At 44.4% G+C, this 18,813-nt stretch overlaps 2 non-coding genes across 2 annotated transcripts; one reads left to right on the forward strand and one right to left on the reverse strand.

The window, feature by feature from the left end:
• Positions 1–10,196: 10,196 nt before the first annotated feature.
• On the reverse strand, positions 10,197–10,309 carry LOC144669215 (U5 spliceosomal RNA). Its single transcript, XR_013573635.1, has one exon. It is a non-coding gene; the product is annotated as a U5 spliceosomal RNA (small nuclear RNA).
• Positions 10,310–18,396: 8,087 nt separating this feature from the next.
• Positions 18,397–18,511, forward strand: LOC144669216 (U5 spliceosomal RNA). Its single transcript, XR_013573636.1, has one exon. It is a non-coding gene; the product is annotated as a U5 spliceosomal RNA (small nuclear RNA).
• The last annotated feature ends 302 nt before the right edge of the window (positions 18,512–18,813 follow it).

The raw sequence follows: 18,813 nt of genomic DNA on the forward strand, positions 1-18,813 counted from the left end.
TGACTTAGGGAGTAAATACAGTTAGCATTTGAACAACACAGACCAGCATGGTCCCAGGATTGATTCCCAGTCTGTGCTGTTAGCTGATCACAGCCAACACTGCCGAAGGTGGTCTGGCTGCCGAAGTGGAGCAGAGGGGTTGTCCAGGGCCCAGGAGAGGGGGATGAAGACAGTGCCAAACACAGAGACGCAGGGTCTGGCGCTGGGGCAGGGGGAGGCGGTGGTTGGTGTCCCCATGGTCCACACTGAGCAGCCAGAGCTGTAGACCTGAAAAAAACACGGGTCCGTCAGGCTGAGAGTTCCGATATTTTTTTAAGCCGGTCTGTCAGTGTCAGTGTCAATTTCACGAGTTGCTGTTGCTGCTTCCGACCTTCGGGCAGCTTCGCCATTCCGCCATTTTGTTTTTTTAAACCCCACAAAGAAACCACGAAGCTGCCTGGAGGTGAGAAGCAGCAGCAGCAGCAACTGAGAGTGTTCCTACTTGCAAAATGGTAAGTCACATCCCTGTAATATTGCAACCAATTCAATCAATTGGATGCTGTGTTGGGGGAGGGGGTGGTTGGAGGGGGTTGGTGGTTGGGGGGAAGGTTGAAGAGGGGTTGGGAGGAAGGTTGGAGGGAGGGTTAGGGGAAGTTTGGAGGGGGGTTGGGGGAAGGTTGGTGAGGGTTGGGGGAACGGTTGGAGGACAGTTGGGGGATTGTTGGGGGGGAGGTTGGAGAGGAGTTGGGAGAACGTTGGTAAGGGTTGGGGGAAGGCTGGAGGGGGTTGGAGGGGGTTGGGGGGAAAGTTGAGGGGAAGGTTGGAGGAGGGTTGGGGGAAGGTTGGTGAGGGTTGGGGGAAGGTTGGTGGGAAGGTTGGGAGGTTAGGGGGAAGGTTGGAGGGGGTTGGAGGGGTTTGGGGGGAAGGTTGGGAGGAAGGTTGGTGAGGGTTGGGGGAAGGTTGGGGGGAAGGTTGGTGAGGGTTGGTGAGGGTTGGGGGGAAGGTTGGAAGAGGGTTGGGGGAGGGTTGGGGAGATTGGAGGAGGGTTGGGGAGAGGTTGGAGGGGCTTTGGGGGGAAGGTTGAGGGGAGGTTGGGGATTAGGGGGAAGGTTGGAGATTAGGGGGCTGGGGAAGGTTGACGAGGGTTGGGGGGAAGGTTGGAGTTGGGGGAAGGTTGCAGGAATGTTGGAGGGAGGTCTGGGGAAGGTTGGGGGGGTGTTTGCAGAGATTGGATGGGGGGTTTGGGGGAATGCTGGGAGCCAGGTTGGAGTAGGGGTTGGGGGAGGTTAGAGGGGGTGTTAGAGGGAGGTTGGGGGGAGATTCGCTACAGATTTGAATTATTTTTGTAAATGTGGTTATTTCTTTGTAGCCACTTTCCCAACATCAGTTGATTGCTCTGTGATTAATTATCTTTAGAGAATCAGCATTGGGCCACCAATTTCCCCATTGCTACAGTCACTCTGCCTGCCGCATGCATGTGTAATGAAAGAAAGACAAAAACTACATTTATACAGCACCTTTCACAATGTCTCAAATCACTTTACAGCCAATCAAGTGCTTCTGAGTTGTAGCCACTGGTACAATGTAGGCAATGTTATCAAATGGCAGAACAGGCTCGAGCGGCCGTATCGCCTACTCCTGCTCCTAATATGTATGAGTGTATGTCATTCTGGGATGGATGAGATGAGCTGGGCCAGGTGGCCTTTGTCATTCATAAGTATCTTGTGAACAGGGGGTGGAATCATGGCTGGAGTTCTGTTTAATTTGTTGCTAATGAAAGTTCACTGTGAGCGGGCTTTGTGGGGTGAGATTGCCAGGAAGGAGTGTGCAATGGACTCAAACTGAATCAGTAACCTGTTTTACACTGCACATGATGCTCAAGGGCCTTTTTCATTGACTTCAATCTTGTCCTTTTGTCTACTTACCTATAATCTCACTCTACCTTGGTGCTTTTTATGAGTTTTTGAGGTTTGAAATATTGTGATAAAGTTGTGTTGCATAGCAGATATTGAAAATATCTTGTAGTGAGAAGCAGCAATCAGCAGAGGCTTCAGACTCGCTGATCATGAAACAGATACAATTGTGAACTGTTCAGTCTTTGCTCTCTGGTCTCTTAAAAATTCTGCTGCACAGACACCCCTGAGGCCCGGAAAGGGGAGAAACGCCAGGGCCCATGATTTCTCTCCCTGCCCCTGGAGTTCTCCCCAATGTCCTGGTCACTTTTACCCCTCAACAACATCACAAAAAACAGACTATCTGGTCATTGCTACAATGCTGTTTATGAGACCATCCTGTGTGCAAACTGTCCACCACATTTGCCACAACTGTGACTACAAAAGCAAAGTTGGCTGTGAAGTACATGGGGAGGTCCTGAGATCATAAAAGGAGAGATGTAACAACAACAATTTGCAGTTATCTAGCACCTTTGTGACTGTAAAATGCCCCAAAGTGCTTCACAGATGTTACCAAGCAAAATTTGACACTGAGCCACAGGAGGAGATCTTGGAACAGAAGGCCAAAAGCTTGGTCAAAGAGGTGGGTTTTAAGGACCATCTTAAAGGGGGAGAGAGAGGGAGAGAGGTTTAAGGAGGAACTCTACAGGTTAGGGTCAAGCAGCTGAAGGCACGGCCTCCAAAGACAGAGCAATTAAAATTGGGGATGTTCGGGAATTGGGGATGCATGGAGATCTCGAACGGTTGTGAGGCAGGGGGAGGTTAAAGAGTTAGGAAGGGGTGAGGCCATGGGGGAATTTGAAAAGAAGCATGAAAATTTTAAAGTTGGGGCATTGTCAGGGAGCCAATGTAGGCCAGTGACCACAGGGGTGACGGGTGAAAAGGGCTTCGGATGAGTTAGCATATGAGAGGCAGAGGTTTGGATGAGGGTGGAAGGATGGAGCCCGGCCTGGAGAGAACTGGCATAGTCAAGTTTAGAGATAACAAAGGCATATGGAGGGTTTCAGCAGCAGGTGAGCCGAGGCAAGGGTGAAGTCGGGCAATGCTACAGAGGTGGAAGTCGGTGGTTTGGGTGACAGAGCAAGTAGAATCTCATCTCAGTGTCACATACATGACCAAAGTCTAGTTCAGCCTCAGGGGGGAAACAAGAAGAGGCCTGGGGTTGGAGGCTAGGGAATAGAGTTTGAAGCAGGGACCGAAGAAAATTTGGCCTTTCCAGTATTTAGTTGCAGGAAATTTCATCCAGTGCTGGATACAAAAATAAATAAAACTGAAAAATCTCAATAAATACAAATCTGTTTTTAGATATAAACTCTAATCTGAAGTTACATTGCATAACAGTGGAAGACACAAGTTATCTATGGTGTGCACTCGGAGACGGAATGTGTTCCACTGTGCCAGCAACATTTATACATTCATACCTACAGTTCTAGGAGGCCTTGTGGTGCAAGGGGTAGTGTCACTGTCTCTAAGCCAGAAGCTCCAGGTTTGAGTCTCTACCACAGGACTTGATGGCCAAGGAAGGTGTGTTTATAATGCGGCCAAACAGGTTGATTATCAGCCTGCAAATCCTCATAAGCTGATAGCAGGTCACAAGAGTGGGAGAGATTCCTGGTGTTATAACCAGGATGGGAGGAGTGCGCAGTTTATCTAGCCCCACAGGCCGCACCATTAGTTTAATTCACTCACCAAAATGGCCAATGATTTATCTTTGCTACTGTTAGACCCAGAATAAAACAGACTTTAACCAGGCTTCTTGCAATAAACTCAGAATGATTGATTTATTAGAAAACAATACTTTTTTTTTTAAACAAGTTGCAAGAACCAGTTAACACATAATTTGTAATCTGGAAGTGTAACTGTCTATCTCTCTTAAAATTCCCCAGCACACACACACATACACATACACAAGCAAAGGAAAACAGATCAGAGATGGACGGTTGAAGAAAAGATTTTATAAAACAAAGCATAAAGTTCACACGGTCAACTCTGTTGATCTGGAGCTCCCTGGCGTGAAGACAGATTGCTAGTCCCAGTAGATGACTGGAGGTTCTCACCAATGGAGTTTCGGCACAGAGAAAAATATAGCCGGATCAATCCTTCTCATCTGAACCTCTCAAGTTTCCAAATACAGGCAAGTTTCCCTGAGATTAGGATTCCTAGCTGGATACGGATAACCACACCGTGTTTCAAGCAAGGCAAGGAGAGTGTAAGTTGTCCAACTGAGTTCTAAACAACAAGTTCAAAACATAAAGTTCCTCCGCCAGGTGATTTCCAGTAAATCACCAGGCCTTTGCCTTTAAAACAGTTTTTTTTTCCATCAGTTAAAGTGTTTGCAGTTCAAATAAGCAAATAGCTCTCCTCTTCAAGTGCCATGCAGGTCAGGTGATTTCTTGGAAAAGGCATGCTTGCTCACCTTCCAAGGTGAACTTATGACTTAAAAAAAAATCCAAGGGAGCAAATAATGCAATATCCTTCCAAAATGTAAAAGAAAATACAGTTCTTGGAGGTGTGGCTCTAACACTGGTCAGCCACGTGATGGAAAGAAAAGCAGAGCCTCTACCATCACCATCCATAGCTCCAGACTACAACATGCATGTAAAAATACATGTTGCAACAACAACTTGGACTCCCTGAGTGAACTACTGCTTGCTATGCCTAACATCAGAATGCGTTATCATTACGCTAGCTCTGCTTCTTCAGCACTGACATCCTTTAGTTGACAAGGTAAACTTCAATGAAAAGATGCTATTTATAGATCAACTCCAATGTTCTCTTTTCGTTAATCAAATCTTTCTTTGAATGTCATCAATGTGGGTGAGTTATCGCCAAGCTCTATCTATGGACAAGCAGAGTGACAAATGAGACAGATGAGGGCAGCTTTGCCCCTTCAGCTCTCATTATAAAGAGATAGCATCTGGAGAGAAAATTGCAGAATTCTGTTGTTTTATGATGTGAGAGAGATGCTGCTGCCACAATATACCCTGGAGTCATTTTGTCTGCCCTTATCTACCATGACTCAATAACTCAGTTACAGCCTGTAATACGACCTGCATTACATCCATTAAGAATGACAAGAACAGATGTAATTTAACAAATGACCATTAAATTACTAGCAAATGGCATATATTATTACTTTAGTTCAAATCACTGGAATCTTAAAAGAGTAGGTGCCTCTTAGTTTTGTATATGTATGAAATATGCCTTTTGTTGACAACTCACAGCAGCTGAAACCTGTGAAGGCTGCAGATTTTACCCAAATCTTTCTCCGTCTCTTTTATAACTACTAGTTCAACCTATCCCGTCTGGTTATATGTTTAAGCAAAGCACGCAGATTAACATTTTAACAGCTTATAACAATCCCAGATCACTCAAAAATTACCCAAAAATCTTGGATGTGATTTGATCAAAGTTTTCAAGGTGTTAAAGAGAACAGGTAGGGTAGATGGAGAGAAACTATTTTGGCTGGCTGGGGAGTGTAGGACTAAGGGGGCAGAGTCTAAAAATTAGATAGTGAAAATAGGAAAAACTTCTACACACAAAGGGTGGGAGAAGTTTGGAGCTCTCTTCCTCAAATGCAGTTGATGCTAAACCAACTGTTAATTTTGAAACTCAATTTTGTTAACCAAAGGTACGAAGGGATTATGGGGGCAAAGGTGGGTATATGAGGTCAGGTCACAGATCAGCCATGATCTCACTGAATGGCGAAATAGGTTTGAGGGTTAAATGGCCTCCTCCTGTTCCTATGCACCAATGTGACCTAGTCATATGGAGAAACATGATTTTTTTGTAACAAGGGATTGCTTCACAATGAAAATTCACAATGAAAATTGTCCAGCAACAAAATAGCAAACTTCATCAATATCACCTTCAATGCAATAAAAAGTTTCAAGGCACAGTGCCCTGTTGCATATTTGAGTTGCAACAGGTTTAATTCATCTATCTGAGTGCAAAGTTTCACACTGTGGATTTCAGGTTTTTAACTGTAGTCTCTAAGTAAAAAGTGAGAAAAGCTAATTTCCGCTGGCAGAAACATTTGCCGAGCAGCTGTGTCACAGGTCAAGGTGTTGCATCTTCTCCTGCAACATGGTGAAATATAAAATAAAAACATTTAGCCCAAGAAACCTACTTCCCCTGAACATGGCGTGTTCAACCTACCTTATCCTAGATTCTATCCCACATGTTGCATGATGATCCATCAGGTGTGTTAGGTGAGTGGGCAACAAGATGGCGGATGAGTATAATATAGAGAAGCGTGAAGCTGTTCACTTTGGTTGGTAGAATAAAAAAAAAAGCAGAATATATTTTGAAAGATGGGGATCTTGTAAGTGTTGATGTTCAGAGATTTGGTGTGTTTGTACAAGGAACGCAGAAAGTTAACATGCAGGAGCAACAAGCAATTAGGAAGGAAACGGAATGTTGGCCTTTATTGCAAGGAGATTGGAGCACAAGAATAAAGAAGTCTTGCTACAGATGTACCGGGTTTTGGTGAGACCATATCTGAAATACTGTGCAGCTTTGGTCTCCACATTTAAGAGAGGATATATTTGCATTGGTAACGGCACAGCGAAGGTTCACTGAATTCGCACCTGGGATGAGCTGATTGTCCGATGAAGAGAGGCTGAGTAAATTGGGCTTATGTTCTCTGGAGTTCAGAAGAATGAGAGGTGGTCTCGTTGAAACCTAAATATTTCTGAAGGACCTTGACCGAGTGGACGCTGAGAGATTGTTTCCATTAGTCGGGGAATCAAAAACACGGGGCCGCCATCTCAGGATAAAGGGATTTAGGACTGAGATGAGGAGAAATTACTTCAGGCAAAGGGTTGTGAATCTTTGGAATTCTCTACCACAGAGGGATGTGGATGCTGCATCGTTGAATGCATTTAAGGCTGGGATAGACAGATATGTCTTTCATGGAATTAAGGGATATGGGGAACAGCGGGAAAATGGAGCTGAAGCCCAAGATCAGCTATGATCATATTGAATGGCAGAGCAAGCTTGACAGGCCATATGGTCAATGCTTGCTCCTATTTTTTATGTTTTTATGTCTCAAGAACAATTTGAATGGCATTTGAGAAACCTCTCCTTCTGCGCACTTAATATCTCATCTGCAAGATTGCATTTGTGACTATGTAACACTCCCTCAGCAATACCATGAAGTGTCAACATGGATTGTTGCTGGAGTGAAGTTTGAACCCCACCTCTTTGATTCAGAGATGAAGGTGCCACCACTTGATGTTTGTATTCAACTGCTGGTAAAGAGCACTTTGGTTTTCTTACTAATGCTGCTCCCTCAAACCCAGGACCTAAAGTACCAACTGTATGCAATAACTGTCACCCATCATTCTTTAAGTTCATCTGCTTAATTTGCCCACATCTCTTTGAATGAAATTAATCTCCCCTACACTGGCTGGATCAGTAGCAGCAACATGTACCAGCCAGACCGCTCTGCCTTCCTGAGAAAGATAGTAGGTCTGTAAAGAATGACGTCCTTCTTTAGAATGGGCAGAACGGCGGTCAGAAGAAAACTGAAAGGTTAAAAGATGATGTTCCTTTGGAGTTTGGATAATTCAGGTCAAATTTTAGCCAGCCAGAATTGTGACCCCATTGTAACTGATGGGACAACTCCAAGGCAAGAGGCTCCTTCTCCTTACTAATATCTCTGGAATTAAAAAAATAGAGTACTGTCTGAGAAAGACTTTTGGTTTCACTTTAAAATGCTGATACATATGTAAGCATTAATGATGATGGACCAAAGGCACTTACCATCTTCTTTCCCTAAATAAGATGTCTTCCCAGGCTAAATAATGCTCTTTTTAGGGTTTGTAGGAAAATAAGTAAATGGTGGAAAAACTAAGTGAATTTTGAACCAGGTAACGTGATATAAGATAATACAATGGCAATGGAACTCGGATCAAATGGGCACAAATGATTATGAGCACAGTTATTCAGAGGTAAGGTCACACTGACATTACACTGAAACAAACAGATCCCAGTGAGATGAGATTGAAAAATATCACAAAAATGGTACAGATTATCTGAAAAGGTCAAGGTAAATGTCATAATCATGGTACGAGCAATGAAAACATTTTGAGCTTGATATGTGTGTTATTTATTGTAGAGGTAGCTTTGGTAGATTCATAAGCCTGCATGATTCATATTCCTCTTTGCGAAAACCATAAATAAATAGATTACACATTAAAAAAACATTTAAAGGGCAGGTTACACAGTGACAAAATAGCACGGTTATCAAGTAATTAAAGGGGAAAGTTACTCTATAGCTTGCATCTTCAGAGACTGGGTTGACAGTCAGGGAAATGTCTTTTCCAGTACCTGGATGCATAGGTGATGGGAAAGATGTCTCACCAGCCTGGATTGGGAAAATGATGACAGTGTAACGATACCTGCTAGCAGTGGTCAAGACATGGGCTTGGACATTTTGCTCCTTGTTTGAATAGGGGGAGACCAGAACTAGAAGCCAACTATATATATATAGACTGTCACTTATAATAGGGAATTCAGGAGAAACCTCTTAAGCCAGAAGGGTGATGAGAATGTGGAACTTAGTGTGGTTGAGGTGAATAGCATGGAGGTATTTCAGGGAGAGGTAGATCAATACATGAGAGAAAAAGAAACTGAAGTATATGCTGAAAGGGTAAGATCAAGTAGGCTGGGAGAAGGCTTATGTGGAGCATAAACACCAGCATTGACCTGTTAATGCCAAATTCCATGCAGCATATTCTATAGGAAAAGATATAGGGGAATATAGTCACCGACAGTTACTTAAGGAAGGTAACCATATGGAAGTTTCATCATTGATGTGACTTGGTCATAGATTTCCTGTCTGTTGACTGATTTTTTTTTAAAAAATATACTTTATTCATAAAATATCTGAATGAACATCACAAAACATTTCAAAATGGCCATTACAAAAAGTGTAATCATATTCAACTTTTACACATAGATCATGAGGTGCTTCAATGCAATCAATGAACATTACAGACATTTCAATATGGTCATTACAGACAGTCAGACAGTGCAATGATATTTGAGTTATCGACATAGACCATGTTGCACTCTGAGGCGCTTCAGTACAATTATGATACATTCAGTATTCACTGCAGAATTCCTTCTGATTCATACAGCCTGAGGGGTCTATACAGTTCCCAGTCCCTCGGTGCACTATGGCAGAAAAGTCTTAGACAGCGACCTTTCCCCATTGCGCCTTTGTGGCGGCTGCCCCAAGCTTTAGTGCGTCCCTCAGCACGTAGTCCTGGACCTTGGAATGTGCCAGTCTGCAACACTCGGTCGGGGACAACTCTTTGCGCTGGAAGACCAACAATTTTCGGGCAGACCAAACAGGGTCTTCCACCGAGTTGATGATCCTCCAGCTGCAGTTGGTGTTTGTCTCGGTGTGTGTCCCTGGGAACCGCCCGTAGAGCACAGAGTCCTGTGTCACAGCACTGCTCGGGATGAACCTCGACAGAAACCACTGCATTTCTCTCCAGACCTTCTTTGCAAAGGCACATTCCATAAGGAGGTGGACAACAGTCTCTTCCCCACCACAGCCACCCCAAGGGCAGCGTCCCTGCGGACACGATCCATTTTCCACCTCCAGATAAAGCAAAAGATGGTTCGGGTGATCGCCATCGCGCAGGAGTCTGGAATGGGCCAGACCTGCGCCACATACAGCAACAGCGAGAGTGCCTCACACCTGATGACCAGGTTCTTACCCGCAATGGAGAGGGAGCGTCGCTCCCACATGCCCAGTTTTCTTTTCACCATAGACACTCGCTCCTTCCAGTTTCTAACGCATGCCCCGGTCCCACCAAGTTCAGCATCATAGCTGATACTTACATGCTGTAAGTCAGTTGTATTTGCACAACTCACCACATTGTACACAGGACATAAAGCTACTTAGGTATGGCAAATCTAAACACACATGACACCTTAAAAACCAGAAAAGAAACAACTGTTACACACAGTCACAAATTAAAGGCATAGCAAGGAATCTAGAGAAGTACAGGACAAGCAGCTTGAATAAAAGCAAAATACTGCACATGTGAGAAATGTGAAATAAAAACTAAACGCTAGAAAACGCAGGATGGCTAGCAGTATCCGCGATCATAAAGAAAACACTGCCTGGGATCGTCACTCCCCTTATGCCCAGATCCTTCATGCGATCATAAAAAATACGGAAATAATACAACTGCTTAAAGCAGCTCACAAACACACAATTCAATTCTGTTTTTTGATTATATGAGAACCCTACAAAAGCAGGGCAACAAAAAATTAATTTAAACTCCGAGTGCTCCTCTCCACGGAAATCTTTAGTAAAAGGCGAAAGATTTATACGATCTGAAGAGAAACCAGAGCATACTGAACAATACTCAGCAGCTCTCCCAACCCAAGCGGCTACATCCTCTTTAACATTGTACTGAGTTCCCGGCACCAATAGCCAAAGAAGATGTACCACTGCAGATCAATACCGCCTGAGGAAAAGTAACTATAACATTCAATCCCTGTGATAAATGCAGTCAAATCTGATGTTTTCTTGCTTTTTCTTTGCAAAGGGCTCCGATGAATGTTATGGGTATGTAAATGAGTTCTGAGCTTTGTGTGGGCAGGTTTTACAGTGACGTGGACAACTCTTACTTCCTGCAAGTTTGTTTTGCACAATCATCGTCTTCTTGTGTTTGGACATTTTCAGGTGAAAATTTTGGATCAGCACATTGAGCAAACAGTGTTTTAAGTTCATACAGCGAGTCATTTACACAGTGAGAGCAGATACACAGATCAGAGCAAAAATAAAAATACCTGGAAAAACTCAGCAGCATCTGCAGAGAGGAACCCAGTTAATGTTTCGACTCTTCAACAGAGATCAGAGCTCTGCATTCAAAGCAGAAAAAACCAGGGGAATCACTGTCAAATCCACTATTTATTTCATTGTGTCTTGAAGTATTCATTCTGACATATTTATATTTACAGTTAACCATATAAACTATGCTTGACCTATCTGTGGTCAGAATTTTAACTGCTGATCTATATATAATGGTCTGGAATTTCCACCGTTACCGGCCGGGCGCAAGCAAGTTATTGGGCTGAGATGGCAGAATGTTGTGTAAGTGACTGATGCCCATTAACACATTGCGGCTAAATGCCCTCAAACATTTACAGCTGTCAATCTATCCTCTGCCCCCTCGTACCTTCACCAATAAAACTGGCCTCCCCACCAAGTTACAAAGTGCAACTGTTATGGACAAGCTTCCTATAATTGTGCTTAGGGGCACTCTTAATATTTTGGCTGTTGGGAAGATATAATAATTTTTATAATGTTATTGGAGTTTATTGTAAAGTAGAGTAATAGTGGGGTCTGTGTCTATGGGTCCATGTCTGTGTGTGTGTGACTTAATTGAATTAAAGGCAGCTGGTCTTGAAGGCTTTGATGTGTCAGGAGATAAGCTAGGTTTGAAATGTTAACTAAGTAAACATAGGTGTAAAGAGAACCTTTGCATTTTTAAATAAACCAGAATGGATTGATTCAAAGGAAGGGGTGAAATGTTTCAAAAACAAAAATTGCTGGAAAAGCTCAGCAGGTCTGACAGCATCTGTGGAGAGAAACTCAGAGTTAACGTTTCGAGTCCGTACAACTCTTCATCAGAACTAAAGAGAAATAGAAATGTGGTGAAATATAAGCTGTCTAAGGGGCATGGAACAGGAGAAGCTGGATAGAGGGCCAGCAATAGGTGGAGGCAAAGGAGAGATTGCCAAAGATGTCATAGACAAAAGGTCAAAGGGGTGTTGACGGTTGTGATATTAGCTAAAGGATGTGCTAATGGTGATATTAAGAGTGGAAAGCAGGAAGAGCAAGTGACAGATGGCCCTGGTGGGGGTGGGGTTGGATGGGATGAAGGGATCAAAAGAGGCTAAAAGGTGGGTATAAAACAATGAGTGGAAATAAATTTTTAAAATAATAATAGAAATTGGTGGGAAGAGAAAAATATATTTTTTCAAATATATAATAAAATTAAGAAAAATAAGAAAAATATATATAATAATTAGAAAAAAGGGATCAAAAAGGGGTGAGGATAGAGGAGAGAGTTCATGATCTGAAATTGTTGAACTCAATATTCAGTCCGGAAGGCTGTAAAGTGCCTAATCGGAAGATGAGGTGCTGTTCCTCCAGTTTGCGTTGAGCTTCATCGGAACAATGCAGCAGGTCAAGGACGGACATGTGGGCATGAGAGCAGGGTGGAGTGTTGAAATGGCAAACGACAGGGAGGTCTGTGTCATGCTTGCGGACAGACAGAAGGTGTTCTGCAAAGCGATCACCCAGTCGGCGTTTAGTCTCTTCAATGTAGAGGAAACTGCATTGGGAGCAGCGAATACAGTAGACTAAATTGAGGGAAGTGCAAGTGAAGTGCTGCTTCACTTGAAAGGAGTGTTTGGGCCCTTGGACGGTGAGGAGGGGGGAAGTAAAGGGGCAGGTGTTGCACCTTTTGTGGTTGCATGGGAAGGTGCCGTGGGAGAGGGTTGAGGTGTAGGGGGTGATGGAGGAGTGGACCAGGGTGTCCCAGAGGGAATGGTCCCTACGGAATGCTGATGGGGGGGTGAAGGGAAGATGTGTTTGGTGGTGGCAACATGCTGGAGTTGGCGGAAATGGCAGAGGATGATCCTTTGAATGCGGAGGCTGGTGGGGTGATAAGTGAGGACAAGGGGGACCCTATCATGGTTCTGGGAGGGAGAGGAAGGTGTGAGGGCGGATGCGCGGGAGATGGGTCGGATTCGGTTGAGGGCCCTGTCAACCACTGTGGGTGGAAAACCTCGGTTAAGGAAGAAGGAAGACATGTCAGAAGAACTGTTTTGGAAAGTGGCATCATCGGAACAGATGCAACGGAGGCGAAGGAACGGAGAGAATGGGATGGAGTCTTTACAGGAAGTGGAGTGTGAGGAGCTGTAGTTGACATAGCTGTGGGAGTCGGTGGGCTTGTAATGAATATTGGTGGATAGTCTATCACCAGAAATTGAGACAGAGACGTCATGGAAGGGAAGGGAAGTGTCAGAGATGGACCATGTGAAAGTGATGGAGGGGTGGAAATTGGAAGCAAAATTAATAAATTTTTCCAGATCCAGACAAGAGCATGAAGCGGCACTGAAGTAATCATCGATGTACCGGAGGAAGCAGGTTATCCAGATATGAGGGAAAGAGATTTTAGATGCTTTCTCTTTGCAGGCCAGGAGCTTTCTATTGCACTGTTCTCGCACAAACCCTGGTCACCTGGTAAGGAGCCAATTAAAATGCTGTTGACAGGCAGTTCCCTTTGTCCAGGACTCCTTTCTGCATGATCCTGTCTTTCATGGCATACACTGTTCCAGAGCTGCAACATTGTATATATCTCTCACCCTATTCTAGTGGACATGTCTTTTAAACTGCAGCCATTGTAATTCTAATCCACAGTCCAACAGAAAATAAAAAGATATGTTCCTTACAAGGTAAAGTCCAAAGACATAGTAAAACAATGGGAATTTGCATTCAAAGGGGAAAATATGGCTAGAGAAGGCTATGTGCAAGGGAAGGCATTCTAAGATCTAAAAAACGTGTGAAAAGCCTTCAGCATCTATGCTTCAAGCTGTTGTCTACAAAGAACTGAAGTTAAGAAAACCCACTTTAAATTGGATTGTTCAGTGTATCGTGTTTCTTTAAGATAAAAGCAAAAAACTGCGGATGCTGGAAATCCAAAACAAAAATAAGAATAAAAATACCTGGAAAAACACAGCAGGTCTGGCAGCATCTGCGGAGAGGAATACAGTTAACGTTTCGAGTTCGTATGACTCTTCAACAGAACTAAGTAAAAATAGAAGAGAGGTGAAATATAAGCTGGTTTAAGGTGGGGTGGGGGTGGGACAGGTAGAGCTGGATAGAGGGCCGATGATAGGTGGAGATAGTCAAAAGATGTCATAGACAAAAGAACAAAGAGGTGTTGAAGGTGGTGATATTATCTAAGGAATCTAAGGATATTATCTAAAAACATGCAGAATCTGCTCCAGCTGCAGTCGATGGGGGTCAATGTCAAGGAGGAACTCCAAGAGGTGAAGAGCCAGCAAGCCTCGCTCTTTGCCTCGGAGGCCTCCAAGATCATCTTCCGTTCCAGAGTCCGCTCCGTGGAGCAGGATGAGACGTGCTCACGTTTCTTCTTCCAAAAGGTACACAGAGAGAGCTCTGTGATCAGCAGCCTGAAGGAAGAAGACGGCTCAGTAAAGTCATCACGGTCCGACATTTTGAGGATCAGCAAATCCTTTTATGCCGGATTGTATGACGTGAAGCCCACAGACAGCACGGCCTCCCAGTCCTTCCTGTCCTCTATCACGGAGGTCTTAGACGACAGTACACGGGAGAGCCTGGACAAACCGCTAACTCCTGACGAACTGATGAAGGCCCTTGAGTCCTTCGAGAAGAGTAAAACTCTTGGAAGCGACGGCTTGCCGGCGGAGTTGTATTCGGCTCTGTGGGACTGGATGGGCCCAGACCTGCTAGAAGCGTACGAAAGTATGCTTCTGGCCGGCAGTATGTCAGAATCCATGAGGAAAGGCATCATCACCCTCATCTATAAGCACAAGGGGGAAAGGGAGGAAATTAGAAATTGGCGACCCATTTCACTGTTGAATGTGGACTATAAGATTCTGTCCAATGTCATCGCCAATCGGGACAAATCCGCTCTGGAATTGGTGATCCATCCTGATCAGACCTGCGCTGTGCCGGGCAGGAAGATCTCTGACAGCCTCGCGCTGCTCAGGGATACGATTGCCTATGTACAGGACAGGGGTGTGGACACCCTGGATCAGGAGAAGGCCTTTGACAGAATATCGCACACCTACATGGTGGATGTGCTCTCCAAAATGGGGTTTGGGGAGGGAATTCACAATTGGATCCAACTGCTCTACACTAACTTCAGTAGCGCAGTTTCAATCAATGGGTGGGAATCAGATAGCTTTCCGATTAAATCTGGAGTCAGGCAGGGCTGTCCTCTCTCGCCTGTTCTTCTCGTGTGTTGCATAGAACCCTTTGCTGAGTCCATCAGGAAGGATCCGGGCATAAGACGAGTGACGATCCCAGGCAGTGGAGGCACTCAGGTCAAAGCCTCCCTGTACATGGACGATGTCGCCGTCTTCTGCTCGGATCCGCTGTCGGTGCGCAGACTGATCCACATCTGCGACCAGTTCGAACTGGCCTCGGGAGCCAAGGTAAATCGTGAGAAGAGCGAGGCCATGTTCTTTGGGAACTGGGCTGACCGATCCTTTGTCCCCTTCACCGTCAGGGCTGACGGCCTGAAGATGCTGGGGATATGGTTCAGAGGGACCAGAGCATGCATTAGAAACTGGAAGGAGCGAGTGTCTATGGTGAAGAGGAAACTGGGAATGTGGGAACGACGCTCCCTCTCCATTGCGGGTAAGAACCTGGTCATCAGGTGTGAGGCACTCTCGCTGTTGCTGTACGTGGCGCAGGTCTGGCCCATTCCACACTCCTGCATGGTGGCGATCACCCGAGCCATCTTTCGCTTTATCTGGAGGTCGAAAATGGATCGTGTCCGCAGGGACGCGATGTACAAGCCTCTAGATAAAGGGGGAAAAAACGTGCCCAACATCGCCCTCATACTGATGGCCACTTTTGTGTGCGGCTGCATCAAGCGGTGTGTAGACCCTCAGTATGCAAACACCAAGTGTCACTATGTGCAGAGGTTCCACCTGTCCCCGGTGTTGCGAAGGATGGGTCTGACCACGCTGCCACGGAACGCTCCAAGTAGTTGGACCGTGCCGTACCACCTGTCCCTCGTGGAAACATTTATGCAGAGAAACACCTTTGACCACAAGTCCATCAGGCAGTGGTCGGCACGTAACGTCTTAGAGGCCCTGCAGGAAAAGGAGAGGGTGGATCCTGTGGGATGGTTCCCCGAGCAGACTGTCAAAGTCATTTGGCAGAATGCCTCATCACCAGAACTTTCCAACAAGCACCAAGACATAGCTTGGCTGGTGGTGAGAAAGGCCCTCCCTGTCAGATCCTTCCTACACGCCAGGAGTCTCACGCCCTCCGCACGTTGCCCTCGAGGTGGCTGTGGTGGGGAAGAGACCATTGTTCACCTCTTTGTGGATTGTGCCTTTGCAAAGAAGGTCTGGAGAGAGATGCAGTGGTTGCTGTCGAGGTTCATCCCGAGCAGTTCTGTGACACAGGACTCTCTGCTCTACGGGCTGTTCCCAGGGACACACACCGAGACAAACATCAACTGCAGCTGGAGGATCATCAACTCGGTGAAAGACGCTCTTTGGTCTGCCCGAAACTTGTTGGTCTTCCAGCACAAAGAGTTGTCCCCGACCGAGTGTTGCAAACTGGCACATTCCAAAGTCCAGGACTACGTGCTGAGGGATGCACTAAAGCTTGGGGCAGCCGCCGCAAAGGCGCAATGGGGAAGGGTCGCTGCCTAAGACCTTTCTGCCACAGTGCACCGAGGGACTGGGAACTGTTTAAACCCCCTCGGGCTGTACAGCTCAAAATGAATGTCTGCAAATGATTGTAATATTCATTTTTTTGTATCAATGGATTTCGTGATACACGTTGTAAAAGTTGAACCTGATTGTATTTTTGTGTTGGTGATTTTGAAATGTTGTTGAAGATATTTTGTGAATAAAGTATATTTTTGCAAAAAAAAAATCAATCAACAGACAGGAAATCTATGACCAAGTCACATCAATGATGAAACTTCCATATGGTTACCTTCCTTAAGTAACTGTCAGTGACTATATTCCCCTATATCTTTTCCTATAGAATATGCTGCATGGAATTTGGCATTAACAGGTCAATGCTGGTGTTTATGCTCCACATGAGCCTTCTCCCAGCCTACTTGATCTTACCCTTTCAGCGTATACTTCACTTTCTTTTTCCCTCATGCATTGATCTACCTCTCCCTGAAATACCTCCATGCTATTCACCTCAACCACACTAAGTTCCACATTCTCATCACCCTTCTGGCTTAAGAGGTTTCTCCTGAATTCCCTATTATAAGTGACAGTCTATATATATAGTTGGCTTCTAGTTCTAGTCTCCCCCTATTTAAACAAGGAGTAAATTGTCCAAGCCAATGTCTTGACCACTGCTAGCAGGTATCGTTACACTGTCATCATTTTCCCAATCCAGGCTGGTGAGACATCTTTCCCATCACCTCTGCATCCAGTTACTGGAAAAGACATTTCCCTGACTGTCAACCCAGTCTCTGAAGATGCAAGCTATAGAGTAACTTTCCCCTTTAATTACTTGTTAACCGTGCTATTTTGTCACTGTGTAACCTGCCCCTTTAAATGTTTTTTTAACGTGTAATCTATTTATTTATGGTTTTCACAAAGAGGAATATGAATCATGCAGGCTTATGAATCTACCAAAGCTACCTCTACAATAAATAACACACATATCAAGCTCGAAATGTTTTCATTGCTCGTACCATGATTATGACATTTACTTTGACCTTTTCAGATAATCTGTACCCTTTTTGTGATATTTTTCAATCTCATCTCACTGGGATGTTTGTTTCAGTGTAATGTCAGAGTGACTTTACCACTGAATAACTGTGCTCATAATCATTTGTGCCCATTTGATCCAAGTTCCATTCTATTAACATATCACCTTACCTGGTTTAAAATTCACTTACTTTTTCCATCATTTGCTTATTTTCCCACAAACTCTAAAAAGAGCACTATATAGGACATCTTATTTAGGGAAAGAAGATGAGAAGTGCCTTTGGTCCATCATTATTAATGCTTACATAGATTTGACAGTGATTCCCCTGTTTTTCTGCTTTGAATGCAGAGCTCTGATTTCTGAAACAAAAACATAAATAGCTGGAAAAACTCAGCAGGTCTGACGGCATCTGCGGAGAGGGGAAAAAATTCCAGCATCCGCAGTATTTTGCTTTTATGCTCTGATCTCTGTATCTTCTCTCACTGTGTCGGTGCGTCAACTAAAATACTGTTTGCTCAATGTCCTGATCCAACATTTTCACCTTTTTAAAAAATTCATTCACGGCATGTGGGCCGGGCCAACATTTTTAATTGCCCATCCCCACTTGCCCTTGAGATGTCCCTTTGGCCTGAAAATGTCCAAACACAAGAAGACGATGATTGTGCAAAACAAACTTGCAGGAAGTAAGAGTTGTACACGTCACTGTAAAACCTGCCCACACAAAGCTCAGAACTCATTTACATACCCATAACATTCATCGGAGCCCTTTGCAAAGAAAAAGCAAGAAAACATCAGATTTGACTGCATTTATCACAGGGATTGAATGTTATAGTTACTTTTCCTCAGGCGGTATTGATCTGCAGTGGTACATCTTCTTTGGCTATTGGTGTCGGGAACTCAGTACAATGTTAAAGAGGATGGAGCCGCTTGGGTTCGGAGAGCCGCTGAGTATTCTTCAATATGCTCTGGTTTCTCTTCAGATCGTATAAATCTTTCGCCTTTTACTGAAGATTTCCGTGGAGAGGAGCACTCGGAGTTTAAATTAATTTTTTGTTGCCCTGCTTTTTGTGGGGTTCTCATATAATCAAAAAACAGAATTGATTTGTGTGCTTGTGAATTGCTTTAAGCAGTTGTATTATTTCCGTTTTTTTATGATCGCATGAAGGATCCGGACATAAAAAGAGTGACGATCCCAGGCAGTGTTTTCTTTACCATCGCAGATGCTGCCAGCCTTCCTGAGTTTTCTAGCGTTTTGTTTTTACTTCACATTTCTCACATCTGCAGTATTTTGCTTTTATTCAAGCCCCTTGTCCTGTACTTCTCTAGATTCCTTGCTATGCCTTTAATTTGTGACCGTGTTTGTGTAACAGTTGTTTC

Source organism: Cetorhinus maximus, chromosome 28, assembly GCF_964194155.1.
Source record: "Cetorhinus maximus chromosome 28, sCetMax3.hap1.1, whole genome shotgun sequence".
Taxonomy (NCBI): Eukaryota; Metazoa; Chordata; class Chondrichthyes; order Lamniformes; family Cetorhinidae; genus Cetorhinus; species Cetorhinus maximus.